At 43.2% G+C, this 18196-nt stretch overlaps 1 protein-coding gene across 1 annotated transcript in view; it reads left to right on the forward strand.

Moving 5' to 3' along the window:
- Nucleotides 1-264: 264 nt before the first annotated feature.
- The window catches only part of LOC144128633 (cell adhesion molecule Dscam1-like), a 292609-nt gene continuing 274677 nt past the window's right edge, over nt 265-18196 (forward strand). The window contains exon 1 of the transcript XR_013313811.1: nt 265-485. The gene's annotated coding sequence lies outside the window, so the exon portion shown is untranslated. The remainder of the gene's footprint in view (nt 486-18196) is intronic.

Raw genomic sequence — 18196 nt, forward strand, 5'->3', positions numbered from 1 at the left:
TTGTGCCTCCTGCCGGCGCGAGATACGGCAGACGCTGTGAGCGCGCTTCGTGCGCGCTGCCGCGTCGAAAAGCGGCCGAAATAACAGAAGCGACCGCACCACCGGAGACTATAGCTACAAGCATCAAAAGGTGGCGAAGCCAGTGCCGTGCAGCGTGCGGGAGAGTTTCGCGGTGCCACCGACAGGCGGCGCCAGGCGGCGGGGAAAGAAACGCACCGGCTCCTCGCGGGAGACGCGCGGACAGGCGGTCGCGGTGCGAGCTGTGAGTGCCAGGTCGGAGCCGCGGTCGGAAGTGTTCGGCGTGCTCGCATCCCTCCTCCGCTGGAGCGGCAACGCGCGCTTTTTCTGCCCGCGTCCGGAGCCAGAAGAGACGCACGCGGTGTGTCGGCTTTCGCGTAGTCTTAAGTCTTGGACACTGTCGCCGCTTGGCGGTGGACAACGAGGCCGTTTTTCGCCTGGGGACGAGCGTGCCACGTTATACAGAGGTGAGCATGTCTTCAGACCGGCTCTTACCTTAGTTTCTTGAGGTGACTCTGAAAGAAACCATCATGTCTTGTCGAAGCAATCAACGATCTGAAAAATGATCTGTGGGTCCAGCTGCCGTTGCAAATACCAACGGCTATATCGCGTGTTCTCCCACTGCCAATGGAAGCAGCTTTGTTGCGCTGATGGTAGCACGTGGCGCGGAAGGAGGGTGGACGCAGGAGAGCTAAAGTCTTTTCGCGATGTATGGGAAGCAGGCTTTTCTAGGCTAGAGATGTCGTTATTTGGTTATGATCTGGCCTGGACAGAGCAGGACCTCATTTGTCCGGAATTTTGCGCCGCCACTCATAACATATGAACTTGACCCCAAAGGGGAACCTTCATTGTATTCACAAAACCCATAACGCTCACTGAAGCCCCGGAGGCATTGCTTTCAGCGGTTGTTGACGCACTTGTGATGCGTCAACGCGAGTGTTAGCGTGCTGCGCTTATAGTACAAGATACTGTGTTCGGTAAAGTCGATGCACTATCGAGAGACACGTATAAATTGCACGAGGTTGCCTTTTGATTCAGTTATATAGGCTTTTATGAGCTGAATAACTCAAAAGGTCAGACAAAGCTAGCGAGGATAGCTTAGGGCTATTACAGTGCGCCGGAACAAACGACTAATTTATGCACATACGTCTATAGTGCTTCAGCACAGAGCCAGTTGTTTCCTGCTGAGCCAGGTCGTCATTTCGGATTGTGTGCTCTCTGTGGTAAACAGTTAAACGCGCTTCGCATGACAACGCCGCTGTATCACTTTTCTATTATCACCGCCTTCTTTAAGCCTGACGTAAATATGTACTATCTGATAGAATACCATTGTCTAGGGACCTTAGAATGCTTGCTGTTACTTGGCTTTGGGCTGAGGCACCCTCAGTGGTATTTTCGGTGCCTTGGTGCGCACTTCGTTTTAATATTTATTTAACAAAGTTGACTAGCAATTTTCTTTTACATGGTCCCGATTTGTGTCGCAGTCAGTAGCTTCTGTACCGGTCGCTGTTTTTTCACTACGTGTGGACAATAGAAAACGCTCGTCGTCAGTGAAGAATGATATCGTCGAGATTTTCAAAAAGATACTTGAATGATTACTCGGCCCTCGACTCCCTGACATGCAGATATAATGCGAAAACCATTAAAGAAGCTTGCAGGAGAAGACGCATGTGAAACCGCGGTTCCACACCTTGTGGCTGAACAAAGCTTGTTGAGGGCTGTAGGTCTCATTAAATTCTCAGTTCAAGCATCTAAACAGGGTGAAAGAGCGAGGCCGACGAGGAGGATGGCAGTGGGCATAGGCCCCTTTGTCTTTTTCTTCTCTTTATTATCCAATGTGTTTATCGCTATTGCAACGCTTGAAATATATCGTTTCCATCGGTAAGCTGAATTTTCTCTGCTGAGGCAGAAGGCCGTTAACGATGCTCTATTTAGCAAGGCTTCTCGCATTGTGCATCGGGGCAGTGAACCAAAGAATACGCTTTCCACGCGCATGCACAGATACATCACTGTGTGTATCTTATCGCACATATCGCAGCGGGAAATAGCCAAGAGTTAAGGGTTAAGCCTTATCAAAGCCTCTTTCTTCAACCATGACATGCGCTTTAGCAATGTAGCATTCGTGTTGAGTAGTATGGATCGCGTGATCAGCGCTACAGGCAACCACCTTTCTTTTTATTTTCTCGTGATTAGCTTTTCAGAGGCTGAAAGTGTTCTTCCTGTATTTTTTTCCGAACGATGTCTTGTTATTACTTATTATCACTTACTAAAGGCCATCGTTTTCCTGTCTCCAAATCTGTGCTTTTGGCAAAATGCTGTCGCCAGCAACGAACAAGCAATAACACACCAACTAGGAGCTCAAGCGCCTGGTTATTGGGCACGGCAAAACTTATTCAACACACACAATTTTACATTTTGTTAGCTGATACATAGGTAAGACATTTTTTATGGCATTTGTATGCAATACGTTTTAACTCACTAGAATACCTTTTCTGCATGGCGCGTTGAATGCGGTAGGTTTTACAGCTTTTTTCTTATGGTATGTATACCTAAATGTTTGTAACAACTAGCATGACACCTCAAGCAGAGCAGGATTCTGCTAAACCGGGTTTATCACTTCGAAAAAGAACCAACGTGATTTTTGTGATTGGTCGCCAAGAAGAACGTCTACACCTCTCGTTTTTTATTCTTTTGGAAGCCAAAAAATTTAGGTGGGCTGCCCACTTCCGGACCAGGATCTTTCAATTTGTTGCCAGGTAACGACAAAGAACCCAAGACCCAATCGTATTCTAAAGCACGCGACTGAGCCGAAGCAGCTGAGAGCAAACATGTCAAGAAAGGGGCCGGATCGACATTCAAGCGGTGCGGTGGGGCGCCTCAAAGCACCCGTGAGAAGCGAAGCCGCAGAGGGTTGGCCGCCGTCGTTTAAAATCAATTCGTTGAACCTACTTATGTATGCGAGGCCTGTCTTGACTTTTAAGGTGCAGCTTTCTCAGAAGGAACGATATTGGAAATTGATTTACCTGCCTAATTCTGTTTCATACGTCTCCTTCCCATTTTGGTATTCAATAATGAGGGATCTAGTATGGCATTTAAATATTTGTAGCCCTCCGTGGTGATTCATTTTAAATTAGGAGCTGGGCTCCTTTATTGCCAGTACTTTATCCGAACACTCTGGTTAGCAAATTGCAAGCACCTTAAACGCATTGAAAATGGCTCTCATTTACGCCCGACGACAAACGTTCTTTTTTCACTGGAAGGATGAAGGCGCAGAACAAGGAGTAGGTTGAGGCTGTAGTCTAAACCTGAAGCTAAATTAGGTCCGCTAAAAATGTTCAGCGAATCTAACTAATGATGACCACTTGATTTTGGTTTCAACAATACGCGAAAACGATAGAACATTTTTTTCTTAACACCTCTGGGTATATTCAATGCTTCATTGAACACGCTAGTAATTTAGTTATTTCATATGCTACTTATTCTTCTGTGAAATAAAAGCACTCAGTACTTACTGGCCACCTACATCTCTATCAGTTTTGGTCGTACATATCTCCTAGGCGAGACTGGTGACAGGGCCAAATCTTTTCCCTTTATATTCTCATGGTTACGAACATGCTATCAACATACCTAAATGAAAGCTGCGCTCGAGCGAGGCTCTATCGCAGAAAACGTCCTGTCAATTTTATAATCAATGACAGACTTCATCAACTCAAATAATATTTAACTATAGAAAGACGGCTGCTTATTCTATGTCTTTTTTTATTATACAGAGGATTGAAAACCTCTCTAGTCCTGCGCAATCCCACCTACGTCGACTAAGGCAATTTACAGAGCACTCAGCTGGAGCGCAAGTTTATGCCGAGCTCGTTTGAAGCACAGTAATGAGCTCTGAGAAAGCATTTCTTTCTTTCTGTTCATTTTCACTCCGGTGCCCAATCAAAGATAGTACCTGGGGAGGGGGAGGGGGCAGATAAACATATTCTAATATTCTGATATATGATTGAAAGCGCTCTTTCATGTTCCCGAAGGAACTTTCGAAGAGTATTTAGATCCGTTGCCCTAAAATAAAAATCGTTCTGTCGGCATTGCAGGCACTTTCTCTTCAGCTTAGTGCACGACGCAAGAACCGAAAATGCAGATTTTTTATTGCTGAATTCGACATCAGAAGCCATTGCAAGAGACTGCCAGGTGCGAAATCATACAGAAAAAGTACACGTAAAAGTGAAAAGCACAAAGGAGAAATACTAGGTAGCAGTCTAATGATCACATCGCGAGCTAGCTCATTAGGCTTTTTGCATTGCGCTTGTAGCAAATTATGAAAGTTTTGTTCTACGGCGCAGCGCATGGTCCGCCTTATATCCATAGTATTGAACCGCAGTTAGCAAATGAATATGACATTGTCAGCTACAGATCTCAGTTGTTTGGCAATGCAAGAAAGAGAGAACGTGTTTGCTGCCTACTATTGCTACTTTCTTTTTGCGCAGGTGTCTGTTACAGATCGTATGCCTTAGTTAGCAGCGAGGCATTTGGATATCTATGCTTACCGCCGGTAACTTAAGTGGGATTTTATGTGGCAAATTAATGGAGCTTCGTTCTTGAAAGATTTCACGCCTGGAGCGGTGAGTATGACATTTAAAAGCAAAAGGATGCGACGCTACTCTACGTTTTCATAGTCTCTAGATTGCTTCGCTTGATAACGAAAAATTCGGATATGTGTCAAATCGATTCGGACAGTGACTACTCGTGACATATTCATGGTTTATTTTTTCAGCTCTATAAGCGCATAACTGGCAGCAATTGTACTTAATTTGCTGCGTGGCACAGTATATCCGAGGAAACTTACAATGAAAAACTAGCTATTTCTTAAAGCAATAAACAAACGCAGTTCACTCAGTAAGTTAGGACCTCCTCGAAAAAATAAAAAAAATGTGTGAACTTTATCGACTGGTGTTAGTATTCGGACCAGTACTGTTATTAAGGCAAATAAATATATAACAGAATCTAAAGGTTCTTGGGTCGATGACTAACGCAGCTAAATACCTGTGCTTTAGTTTGTAGTGGGTAAATTAAACCTATTAAATTTGGACATTATGTTGATGGAGCTTTGTGTTGTACACTAACGACAGAATGAATAAGCGCAGATACCATTCAATGTAATAATAAAAAAGGGTAAAGTTTTTAAACGAAAGTATTTCTGAATCCCTTAGAGACGCAAGAAAGCTAATGAGTTTTCGTTTTACTCAGTTCATAGTGTTCGCGAGTAGCAAACAAAATAAAACTTATCTGGTTTTGTTGGACTGCCTTTTATCAATCCTAAATGGAAGGCTGCTTGCAAGAGACGATTTTAACGAGCGTCTATCTAACCCGGCTGAAATTTTAATCTGGTCGCAGACCATTTTATACCCTCGCGAAAGAAAGTGCTCAAGGTTACCCTGAAGGAAAACAACTGGTGTTTTCAAACCAGCGGACTCATCCTCTGGTAAAAGGATGTAACGACACCAACATCATAAACAGGTTTACTTGTACAAAGTTCCAGATGAAACCACGTATTCTTTTTTCTAAAAAAAAATAAGTATTTTGTTTTTGAATCACTTATTAAATCTTGCGATCAGATATTTTACGTAAGTGCCATGGTTCTAAGGAGCCTAACTTTGAATCAACTGAAAGACTCTGTTGCAGGCAAGAACTATCCCTGTTCTCTGAAGTAATGAAATAGGGCCAGCGTTCACTGCAGGTTTTTTTTTTCAGACTTCTGCGGACGACTTGAAAACACAGCGTTGAGTGCGGGTTATAACGTCCGCAAAAAACGCCATCACTATCAAGTGGCACGAAATACTAATTACGTAACGAAATGAGACACGCAAGAACATGATAGGACGAAGTCGGCCCGGTTATAATTTCGCAATAAAAGCCGCTGCTTCCTTCAGGACTTGAGAGGACGGGGGGCGGGGGGTGGAGTATTATTAAAAATTTTGCAGTTATAACAGTGGAACTCTGTCGGCAAAGCTGTTTTATAAAATATTTCAATTAAGTTTTAGCTTCTGTGTTTTGTTTGCAAAACTGTCTTATTGAGACATGTCCGCACTCCGTAATTGAGTGCAAAGCCACCGCAGCCTGCATCCTTCTTTAAACTGTGTGTCAAAGATCATACTTCAGAAAAAAAATTGTAAATAAAAGCACTGTTCAGTTCTAGCACGACTCTACTCTTTAGAGACATCCCATGGTAAAGAAAAAGTTAGCAAAGTTGTAGAACACGTGAAAAAAAGCCGCGTTTCATTTCCATCCAAAAATATTTGTTCTTTTCGCGTCTGTGTGCACGCCTTAACTTTTCTTCAAAATTTTTGCCGCCTTACATTTCTTTTTGGCATTGCAACTTTGCAACAACCAATAACTGGTAGCACTAAGAACATGTGTGTGACATCACCTAGCATGCCTGCTTTGTGTTGAAATCTCACGATGAACTGTTGAAATCCTTTAAGCAAACTTCTTATTAGGACTGAAAAAGAAACCTCTCGAAATTTACGCTCCGGATGTTTCCTGCCAATACAAGGCACTTAATCCCTTATTATGCATTCGCCATTCCAATTAGCTTAAGCTTCAGCCAGGAAAAACAAGCCGAGCGTGTCGTGCCCTTTTCGTAGGCGCTGTGGAAAGGTTACCCAGAATATAGAATTTTCCCGCACGCTCGTGTGAGTTGAAGCGTGGTAAGCCGATCTCGCTGACGGCAGCTTCACGATGATGCGTAATAAGGCTCCCAGGTTTAGCTTCTCAGCTAAATGTCGAAGCGACTTTTTGCCACCATATCACATTCTTTTCTTCATGAATAATTACGCTGCTTTCAGTTTCTGTCGCGTGATTGGTTTATTATTAACGCGCTAAAGGCGAAGTCTTTGCATGGCTTTTGTTGCTAGTTGGAAGCAAGCATTATTTAATCCAGGATTTCAAAAATTCTGTGCCACAAAACATTAAACTTCAGTGTTTCCTGTCCCCATGCTGGATGCAGAATGAAAATAAGTGAGTAAAAAAATACAAATTAGAAGCTGAGAACTCCTCTTCATCTTCTGATGTCATTTTTTTAAAGATCTTACGGCCGACAATTTACCACAGTTGCGGCCTTGTGCCTCAAATACAAAAACCACAGTTTTTTTTACAAATATCGAAGCTCTCTTAAAAAAAAGAATTATTAAATTCAAATTGATAAGTGTTCTTACCAATTTCATGACAGGGGCTTCGAAGTGGATTAGTTAATCTAGATAGTATGAAGAACGCTAAGAGTACAAAGTGAGAGATATAGACCAAGCTTGCCAGCAGTTCTTTCTGAGCCTTGTTTATCTGTTTCTCACCGTCCGTAGTCTTAGCGCTCTCAAAACAGCACTACAACTTCAAAACTATGTGCTTTAACCATTGACTTGAATAAACAATACGCGAGAGGCGTGCTGCAACTCCAATGTTGCAACTAATATATTTATGTCGGTGGAGTTTTTTTCTCAAATACAGTGCAATAACGCTGTATTGAGAAAAAATAGAGTCTGCGGCCAGTGGATATACTCAGGAAGCCAATGCCATCCATTGCTTTTGAAAAAAAGGCGGCAACCCGTTTTTGCATTGCGTGACCGTTACTACGAAGTTAAATCTCTCAGTAAATGCTTTTGTTCTGCGGTTTTGTGGGCGACACAACACACTAATCACATACGTATGTGGACTAGCCAGTTGGTAAGTAAGGCGCCACTTGGAAAGAACACGCTCGCTTACCCTACGATCAGCTACTCTTGACACACCAACTTTGCCAATGCTTAAGCCAAATCATTACCAGCAATTCAGGAAAAGCACTTCTAGTTCCGATGGTTGCCACCAGGTGGGCCATGCTATAACATTCAAAACAGCGCGCTAACATTATGCGGAAATAAAGATTTGTGTCAACAGTAGAGGTTCCATCGCATGCCTTTGCTTTACGGAAGTAGCATCTGTAGGCTAATCGGCCACGGAGCAGTGAATACACAGCCGCTAACAGGATGATTTTCTTACCCTATGCGCAGGATTTGATGACTATATTCTGAAAATGTTAATTTTGGCACTTTTCGTTCTCCGGGTCCCTCGTCTGTCTCAAAAAGGCGATCGGAGCAGTATATTTTTGACTGCATTACAAGAATTCGACGAAAACAGCGCGCGAAAAACAGGACCGAGAATAGGAAACGCGCACAGCGCTGTGTGTGTGCGTCTCTCCTGATCTCTGCCCTGTCTTTCGCGTGCTGTTTTCGTCGAAATATGCTTGACAAATTGAGTTGTCAACGGCCAAAACACGTTTAAAATTTTCCCGTTTATACAGACTTTAATTTAAAAATTAAAAATCGTGGAGACAAATTTCAGGTAACGAAAAGTCGAATATGAGATATTAAAACGTAATATATTTTCTAAACTTCATTTTCTACGTAATATAAAGGCATGCACTAAATTTTTATGAAATTTGCGGCTAGCCAAATTAATCCAGAATTTTGACTTAGGCCTTCATGATGAGTGAACAGGTCTCGCTTGTGCGGCGTCAGCGCTTGTCTTGCCTTTATCCCGCCTTTGTTGCGCTGTTCCCTCAACATGAATGTTTACCAACTCGCTCAAATTTCATCTTTACTCATTGTTTTAGCCCCCCCTCCCCCCGTAGGCAGCGAGTTATTCCCATGGATTTTCTGAAAAGGAAAATGGATTAGCCAGGAGTCCCTCGACGTCAGCCGAAAAACGGAGGATTTTTCTGATGAGAGTTAGAAAACGTGTGCACCAAGATTTAGTTCGATGTTCAAAGGCAGATGATTGTAACAATTGATTCAGTTAAAAAATATTTGAGTTCAGACAAAAGAAAAGCAACTGGCGAAGAGATTTTATGCGGTACATTATGTTTGATTATTTGCAAAGTTTTTGACAGAAAGCAAGGGAGATAAAAGGAGAAGGAAGCAGCAATAAACCATCAATGCTTTCACTACCAAGCGAAAAAAAATACGCTGGTATGTAAGGCACCAGTTCTGCTTCAGAACAGACTTTAGTTGAAACTGCTGTGGTTAGCTGTGACCGCAGGCAAAACATGCTTATAGATATTGATGAGGAGGCTTTCAATGCTCTGCATATATTACCAAAGGTGCGGGAGGCTGGCAAGTAGTCCAGCTATTATGCCTAAAGTGTCTGGTTTTCTTGATTTACGAGCTATAATCGGGCAGCATCTCAAGGCGGTACTGCGGATGGCACTCAGGTTTTATGAGCGCCTCAAATTACTACGGCGTGCTACAAAACACTGAGGCTCATGGTCCTGAACGAAGAAATAAATGTTGTTGCTGAGGTATATGTGAAAAAAAGACAAAAGAAAAAGAGTCTTTGCACAGTCTTTCTGTTTCTTTTCTCTCGTTTCATTGGTGTTGTTCAGCTATGTATTCACACCTACGCGCCCAGCACGAACATTTATTGGTTGCAGCTTCTCGTTTCCACTGCAGTGGCCCGAAAGATGGGGCAGGAGAACAATCGAGACTTCGTTTGCAAGCAAAATCAGTTTATCTGCGGCTCGTCCAGATAAACTAATCCATCACGATAATTAAGAAAGCAATACCCACTTAAGTGCCCAGTCTAATTGGTCTAACCCACGAAACTTTTTCTGATTCAGGCCCGCAACACTCTAATTTGAGCAGTAGGCCTCCACATACAAAAGAATAACAAGAGAAAGCATACGTCAAAAATACTCTCAAAATTATTGCGTATGATTTTTAGTTTATGCACAAAAGAGAAACTAGTTAAACAAAAAACTGTCAAAAAGTTGATAAGAAGACCTGTAGAGGAAGAACGACGGGGCGGTAGTCGTTAGTAATATAACTTCTAGTTATTCATGAAGCTTTTGTGATAAAGCAGTAAAGCTGCGTTCCGCAGGAGCAGCATTAAGGGATTAGAAGTGACAGCTTTCTCCACTAAATATCTGCGTTTGTTTTTTCGTGACCTTTGCTGCAGTAATGATGCAAATACACTATACTTGAGAGTATCAGAAAATGTAACACTTGCTGGCATATCACGCTAATTTGAAATCTCCGTTGGATATTTCTTCCTGAACACTTTACGAAGGAACATGCGTTATTCGAGGCAGTGCATCTAAAACAGGGTGTTCATGCACACTTCAGGAGTACCTGAAATCGTTCGCCTCAAACGGAACCTACAGGCAAATATAGACATATTTGTATTTTCTTTCCCATTGCTTAAGCGCTACCTCTGCCTTTTGCCTGTTTTGCCTAACTCTTTGGTTCGGGCATTTACAACTTGACGCATCGTTCACCGCGCCACTCTTAAGCAAATGCATGAAATTATCGAACCTGCTCACATCGCAAAGTGTGAATAATTTTCATTTTGACGACTTTTCCGAATAGTTTAAATTATTGTTTTACACTTTCGCAATTGTCTGATGATGATCATACGATGATGCTCATACCATATATCAAGAATCCGCTTATTTCGAGTCGTTTAGGTTAGCTGGCTGTCGGCTAGTGTAATTAATGACGTTTCAACGATGAAAATAAATATATTTACCCGCTACGTGCCGTGGAATCACCTCCATATATACTGAACTAGAGGCAGCCACATCATTTCTGTGTTCCGAACGCGTAAAGCGCAGAGGCTACCACCTGAGTTTAATAAAACACGCCGCGTGGTAATATAGTGATGCATTATTTCGAGAATAGTAATTCAGCGCCACTTCTCTCGGACAAGCACGCACAACAGCGCCCATGGAAAGTCAAGACGACGTGGACAGCGCCCGTCTTACCATGCTGATCTGAAATAAGTGACGCTCAATGATTTTTCTAGAAAATATCACCTGGGATAGTGAAGTTTCCTTCTTTCCTTTACTAGGTGTGCTTCTGTGCTTGTATATTCGCCGCTTGCTCTTTCGACCCAGTGTCCGATAAGAAAACCAATAATGACCGCACGAAGGCACTGCCGTGAGCCCCCTTAGACTGACCAAGACCAAGTTCGCCGAAGCTTGCTTCACCTCATATGCACCCTTAGTGCGGTGAAGTATACGTTTTGCCGCGGTGAACCTTCGCTCTCTAATCGCCGCCGTAGCGGAGTTGGTAGAGCACGTACCGGACTCGAAATTCAGATGTCGTTAGTTCAGATCCCACCAGCGCCATGTGGTTTTCTTTTTGTGATTTGTAATCAATTATGCTTTAGTGACAAGATAATCATACTAATAATTTTTCTTCATTTAACACCGCACAATAAAAATAAAGATAGAAACGTTCCCCAAAGCTCCTTGTTTTCTGTGACAGGTGGCTACATTCATATGTGTGTCATGAAGAGCCCCTCGTTTCCCTTACCTTGTCTGCTCAACTACGTGACGAAGTTTGGCAAAGGTTTCATCTCGTTGGCACTTTATTTTCGGCGGAGTACTTTTTGCGCAGCAGTGAGATCGAAACAGGAGCTAGACAGCAAGATCTTTCACCACTCTTTTTTCAAGAATTGAAATTAATTATTTTTTTTACTTCAGAATCTAGTGTGGCGCGTCTCCGGCCCGGCTTTCCGGCACTTCCCTGTACACATAAACCTCGTCCGTTACCTCCGCACTCTCGCATGGCCTGGTGTAGTGATTGTTTTATTTCTTTTTTTTTGCATATGTCTACTGGAACAGACTCTGTTACTTTCATTCTGTAGTTGCTGAGCGCGAAGAATAAAGACGTTTGAACGCACAAAAATACATTTAAAACGGCTCACGGTAATTACTGACAGCAGCTTTTCTAGGCTTAAAATCGGTGTTATCTATGTTTTCGAAGCGCGTTCGTCCGATTGAGATTGAAAAATTGAGGGCTCACAGTGTTCGTTTCTTTAAGACAGCATTTTGCGTGTTCACTGCACTTATGATAGCAAAAGTCTCATCAGTACTGCTTTAGCAAAGCATCATTGTTTTAACACAATGCAGTTTATGAACGAGCACGTTTATTTAGTGCCAACCTGTACAAAAAAAAATTGGTTTTTTGTTCTATCGTCACAGGGCATAATTTGTTCATTCCGCACGCCGCTTGGACACCAAGATAATAAAATCACTAAAAAACCTAATTTCAGTTTGCTTCCGTGGAAATCGATGACCTGTATTGGAAATGTCATCTAAGCAGAGATATGAAAGAGGCCTAATGACATAGAAAGCAAGCAGCAAGCAACTGCCTGTTTTGTTTTAATCTTCTTGCGGAAAAGCATGTACGGGCAGGAAATCAGAACTCGCTTTTTTATTGATGTTGTACATGAATAATCAATAATATATACTACAGTCTTCAACCCTTTAATAACCCAAGATCAGGATGTCGAACCTTTCATCTCTCGAAACAGTGTGCGAAAGTTTCAACAGCCAGAACACACCCGCAGCTTTCCGGCGCTTTGTGAAGAACAGATTGTCGTTTTTTCAGGTCTTGTCTTGTATTTAAAATTCACGACAGCGCAGAAAATGACAAATGTTTTTTTGAACTTGCTGGCTTTAGACCATGGCTGTTTTTATACAACGTAAGGCTGTTTTGTTTTCTTTGCTGTGCAAAAGTATATTTATCTACCTTTTTGTTTTTGTAAGTCCTCCCCAAGATGGTGGGTCATCAATTTATTATTCCGTTCCTTTGTTTTGCTTTTGGATTAATACCAACCCTAATAAGCTGAAGCAATATCTTTTTGCGCTTTCTGTCTTGATGTTCAAAACCAAATTTGCTTTCTGAAAATTCGTCTATATTTGAGTGCGTGCGTGCATGTGTGCGTGCGTGCGGGCGTGCGGGCGGGCGGGCGGGCGCGAGCGCTGTGGATTATTGATTAAGAAATTGGAATTTTCACACGCAATCAAGCTCGGATTCATTCCTCAACTGCAGCTCAAAAATTAAATTGGTGAGTGGCTGCGTAGTGACGACTGTTGTAAAAAGCGCCACAGCCGGCGTCGCTTAACCCAAACCTTTGAATGATAAATATATAACAAGAGGAACACATGCCTTTCAGTCATACGTTTGTGCCACTAATGTTTGTACAAGCGTCCAAATGCTCTTGTCGATGGATTTCATTCGAAATCAATTCGTTTTTCAACCATTCATAATGGCATGTTGGTAAACAATCACTCGTGCAAATCGCCTATGCGTACTAAAAAGTGCACGCTTAGGAAACGTGTATTTCTTGATATTTTTCCTAGATCTCCTCAAGATCATGCTTCCTTGGCCTTGTCACCCGCTCTGCTTAATGCTTTGCAGGCGTCATTAAATATACTACTTCGAGCTTGGCAGGCGAGGGAGCCAAACGCATCCCCTCTGACTATTTTTTTTTGTCAGGCATCAGAAATCGCGGCGATGGCATTGACACCTTTGAGGGCGAGTTCAAGGCTCACTCAGGCCACAGGGACTCCGGGGTGGGAAGATATCTTCAGAAAACTTTGTTTTCTGTTGCTAATGGGATAGATTTCGAAATACGAGCATGACAATGCATGGGGTGGTTGAAATTATCGAATGCAGTTTCTTCCTTGAAAACATTTAATAGATACGTTGGTTTGGTCTGGGCAGCTGGACTCAACTGCGAGGCGGACATTATCTGGGTGATACGGTGCATCAGATAGACGATTAATCACGTAAAATGAGCAATCAACTTTTTAGTTTTGGTTGTAGGGCGCATCATTATGTTCTGAAATTGAAGGCTTTTAACATCGAAGGCGAGTCGAGTTTATAAAATTTCTGACTATGCGTCGTTGTTTAAAATATCTAGCATGAAACTTACTCTTTTGACTACACGCTAAGTTGCCTTTGTCACTTTGCGCACATTGCTAAAATAGCGTTCCTGTGCTTCCTATTGTCACCTAAATCATGACAACAACTTCTATGTAGTAAAATTGTAAACTGCGTCTGTATTTATTTCATGTGTCGCCAATTTATCAATGTCCGACGTTGGAAATCCTACATAAACAGATTTCTAAAGCGTTTCTTTTTTTCAAAAGCGTCGTCATTTTCACGTTCGGTACCACGAACCATCATACCATTTCTTAAAATTTAAAATCTGTGCTCGCTTTCAGCAGTGATGACCTTCAACTTCGCAGTTTATACATGCGCCCTAAGGCAAAATATATATAAAGTTTTCAGTACTTCTTACAGAATTATTCTTCTTTTTATTCCTACCGCATGTAATTATTCTCCGCCTTACCGTGCAATAAGCCTACAAAGCTGCACTTGAGTACCTTTCACTGCTTTTAAGACACGGAAACTGTTTCCATATTATTTCAAAGGACACACCAAATACATACAAAGCCCACTTTAGCCAAGTCGTACGAATGTGTCTGTGTAGCCTAGAGGGAGTGCGTCTTATTCGCAACTCAAAGGTCAGAGTTTCGATTCCCTATTCATAGCCCCAATTTTCTGTTCAGCGCCCTTCATTTGCTTTACATATTTACATGTCTTAATGATGTTTGAGTCATGTTGCGTCCTTCTAGTCACCAGTTTTCTAATGTTCCAATCACATTTCATTCCACAGTTCTTCGTGTGACGACGCGACCCTCTCGACCAATCCGGCCTTTCCGCACAAACCGGCGACGACACGAACTACTTCGAGTTCTCCGCGGACGGGACCCTTAGCGTTATCACGCTAAAATCTGTATTCAAAAATTTTAAAACTCCGGCACGTGCCTCCTGAACAGCAGCACTCATACGCGGTGCAGTAAATACGATTCTGTCACGAAAATGCGCTATCGAAAAAAAAAATAATTGGTACACCGACTGTGGTGCACAGGAAGTATTGAATCAATAAGTATTTTCTGGCGCGGCATGAAGGGAAAGCTTCGCATAGAAAGGGACAAACGCAGCTTTTCGTACACGGTATACAACCTATGCTAGAGTTTCACAAACGCTATGCTATGTTCAAAGGCATCGCGAGCAAAAAAAAAAAGGAGGGGGGAGCGTTGCCCTATACAGTTTCGTTACAACAGCGACTGCTGGTAACCGTAACCTTCACGAGCCGAGTTATGTCAAGAGCAAGAAAAACCAGCCTCCAAAAGTTTAACAACGCGCGCAATCGTCGCGGAGGCTTCGCTCCACCAGCAAAATTCGTATTCTCATGATACTACATTTTTTGTACGTGCGCTGCCATTTCTCATTTCAGAACCTTTAATTCGTGCATTGCATGTTTTTCTCCTTCGTTTCTCTTTGTTCGTATAGTTTCTGCTGATAGAATGTATATAAATAAAAAAGGTAGCGGCATCAGTTGCTAGTGACTCTCATATTATCTAGTACTACGAAGGAGCTGAAAAAACCGCCAAGTAGGGATTCATAGTTCCAGAAAGCGTTAACTGTGATTTTTGTAATTACAATTGCCTCAATGTGTGGATAAATATTTTAGTTGAAGCGATGTTGTGCGATGTTCACACATTAGAGAAAATCATTTTTTCTTCTGTTAGGCGATCCTTCACATCCAGCAAACAAGGAGGACGCTCATTATGAAGAAGAATGCATAAAACTAGCTATAGAAATGAAGTTACGGGATTAACAAAAATAACGCTTGGCCATGACGTTCATACACCTCCACCCATACGGAGCGATGCGGGAGACTTCAGTCTTAGGAGCCACGGCCTTTAACCGGCTTCATATAAGTTCCACTTGATCCGCCACCTCTTCCTTTCCAAATTTTACCGCAAAGGTCTCTCCATACGTGAGAGACAAAGCATACAAGTTAGTTCGGATATTATGTACCTTTAAAATAAATGTTACATAGAGGTGCTTCTTATTCTTGTAAGGAAACTCTCCCTCCAATACATTTTTCGATTGGCCCTCTATATATATTTTGTAAATAAAGCACCAACGTTGTCATAATAATGACCGAGAAGCCGGAAATCTTTCCCAAGTTACTCTTATAGCGTCACTGCATTCAACAGCCCTTTGATACTTGAGTCACCAGAGAAGACAGTTTGCCCAATGTGCTGTAGCATAAAACTAGTAAAACTGCCGGATTAAGTTATATTCACTTTCACCATAATAGCAAATACTTCGTAAGAATTCGCCTCTTAAAGGTTCACCCGCCTGGCACGGAGCCGCCAGTGACCTACCAAATGGCGCATACGTCCCTCTGGCAAAACGAGGCACCCACCGCAGAAAAAACCGTACACGCAGATGCCGTGGAAGAAAAAAGGGCCCGTTTCTTTCCGCATGATGAAGTGATCTCTGAAATAGTTTTACTCACAAGTTTAAATGAAAACATTATGTTGCTCGGTCAGCTCAGATGGTAACGGATCTCACAAAACATTCAACGAAAAGATTTAAGCCTGTGCAGAGAGTTATGGGGAGAAGGCCGCGTCTAAAACACCGACGAAGACATTACCGCGGCAGGAACGGATTGATCGGTTTCACCACAAGCGCGTCATTCTCGGCGCTGCACCAGTGGTCCATTACTGACAGACACAAGAAGACCGCAATGGCAGACAAAGAGCCGTCGCAGGATGGCGAGGACGCAGCGCATTCTTTTTTATTCCACAGTGTGTGGGGCAGGGCGTAGAATCCCTGTCAGTTTTCGCCAAGCTGTGATCTTGGCGTGCCCTTGTTCGGTGGTCGCTCGCTCGGGCGCTGACGGTAACGTCGTGTAAACACGTTTTCAGTCTCGTGCAACACTTCGCTGTTAGCCTTTAAAACCCTGCAGCGAACACGGGCTGAGTTCATACGTGTAGCCTAAAGAAATATTGCACAAAGACGGGCATTTAGCACTCCAGTGGCAGGCACAAAAAAGCTCTGTTTGTACGTGGCTACTTCAATCATGCATGAATAGTGGGAGAATGACCGCAGTGCAGGCAAAATCCCAGAGAAAATGCAGCCTTTGAACCGAAAGTTTCACTACGCTAGATGAAGCCGATTTTGGTGTGCGTTGCCAGTTGACCTTCAATTCAGCCAGTAGTCAATTGTGGCTATAGGTCTTAGCATAAGTGGTTTGAAGCGTAAGCTTAACTACGCTAGGTAAAGCCGATTTCGCCGTGCGTTGCCGGCTGACGTTCAAGTGAGCCAGAGGTCGAGTATGGCTATAGGCCTTACCATATATGGTCCACCATGATGTCGCATCACCTGACATTTGACCTTGACATTTGATCTTTAGACTCGCCAGTAGAGGGCGGCAGAATAGGCCGCAGCGTTCACCGGGCTACCAACTTTTCGCGATTTACCGTTAATTTAACTGCCACCTGCAGGGTGGCAGGGTGTGCGCGCTGCCTATCCAGTGTTCGGAACGCACTCAACGTTACAGACGCCGAGCCACGTCTAGTTGCCCGATACACTCGAACGTTCGCACTCTAACCAGGTTCAGCAGCAATCAAACTTCAGGTAATTTTTTTTCATCTTTTGTGACTGAATATCATTCATGAGCGTAGCGTAGTCACATTCGCTGTGTTTGCACCATCTGCGTGACACACCACGGTTATCGACTGATGTGGACACGCTGATGCACTGCTGCGGCCGTTAGCAGCTCCGGCAGCTTGCAAGTTTGATGGTGACGCTCTGTAGAAATTACTGCACTAGTGCAGCGTATGGACTTGGAGGTTTACTGTACGCGCATACAGAAAGGCGGAAGAGTCGCCTGAACCTCCCGTTTTAACAAAGTGGTGTTAGTGCGTACTGCTCAAGGTGGCGGAAGCGGCGTCTAATATCAGCTGGACGAGAAAAAAAACAATTCGCGAATTTCGCCAATCTATACATGTGTTTTTCATTCTTCATTTGTAGGCTGGTTCATCACGCTTGCAGAAAGGTTGAGCCAGTCTCGAAGAATAGGGTTCACACTAAGAGTAAAGGAGCTCACCCGTATTTCTGTCGCGTAGTGTTGAAAGTGCAATTAACGGCTTAGTAAGGTGCCAATTTGGCTATAACTGGGTGTATTCGTGAGTGTAAGCGGTGTTTTTTTTTTTAATTCAGTGTGCTGCACTTCATCAATATCAAAAATCAGTTTATAACTCTATGGACAAACGTTTACTACAACACCCGCATCGACGCGTGGTGTGTGATATTCTGGGCACGCTGAGTTGTGCAGCCCTTGTTTTCTTTACTCCTTGTCTTTTGCACCGCAGCCATCCTCTTCCCCTCCGTACTCCGGCGTCACCGCACGCCCTCTCTCTCTCTCTTTCTTCCACACGTGCAAGTCTCCGCGTTCGGGAGACAATGCAAGAGTGCACAGACCGAAGCGCCGGCCTCAC

This window comes from Amblyomma americanum, chromosome 4 (assembly GCF_052857255.1).
Source record: "Amblyomma americanum isolate KBUSLIRL-KWMA chromosome 4, ASM5285725v1, whole genome shotgun sequence".
NCBI lineage: Eukaryota > Metazoa > Arthropoda > Arachnida > Ixodida > Ixodidae > Amblyomma > Amblyomma americanum.